This window comes from Penaeus monodon, chromosome 19 (assembly GCF_015228065.2).
Source record: "Penaeus monodon isolate SGIC_2016 chromosome 19, NSTDA_Pmon_1, whole genome shotgun sequence".
NCBI classification, from domain to species: domain Eukaryota; kingdom Metazoa; phylum Arthropoda; class Malacostraca; order Decapoda; family Penaeidae; genus Penaeus; species Penaeus monodon.
Genome location: NC_051404.1, coordinates 3188975 through 3189684, shown reverse-complemented (window position 1 = coordinate 3189684; position 710 = coordinate 3188975).

The following is a 710-nucleotide window of genomic DNA, read 5'->3' as shown; positions in this document are numbered from 1 at the left end:
TCCTCCTACACTCAGGCGAAATTTACTTGCAGCGTGTTAAAGAGAGACTGGCTCGAGGAGGTTTCAATTTGTGCGATTTCTTTAATCAACGCTGCTTTCACTCATAAGAGGGGAGGGGGAAAGTGTGCATGTGAGGGGAGAGCAAGATGGGTAGGGTGGAGGTGAGAGGGGAAGGAGAGGGGAGGGGGTATGTAGAGGCGAGAGGGGAGGGAGAGGGGAGAGAGTATGTGGAGGCGAGAGGGGAGGGAGAGGGGAGAGAGTATGTACATGGGAGAGGGAAGGGAGAGAAGGAGATCGTGTGCTTGCGAGAAGGGAAGACGGGGAAGGGATATGAGCATACGAGAGGAAGGGAGAAAGGCGAGGAAATGTAATACACGGGGAGGGGAAGGAAGGAGTATGTGCAAATGATGGGGGAAGCGATACATACACATGTTGGGAATCGAGGCCACATATGTGTATGATCCAGGGGTGGGGGGTGGGGGGGAGTAATCCTCCTTGGGCACCAACGGCTGAACCGCACGACACTTGCCGTGCCTCGCGAACTGGGATTAGTCACGGATTACTATTACACTTCACAGAACGCTAAATCTATAACCGCGGTGCTGGATGGAGGAATAGAGGAATGAAAGGAGCGAAGGAATGGGATAGGGGGAAAAAAGGGAGGGGTGAACGAAGGGAAGGGGTAGAAAGGGGGGATAAAGGAGGGGGAA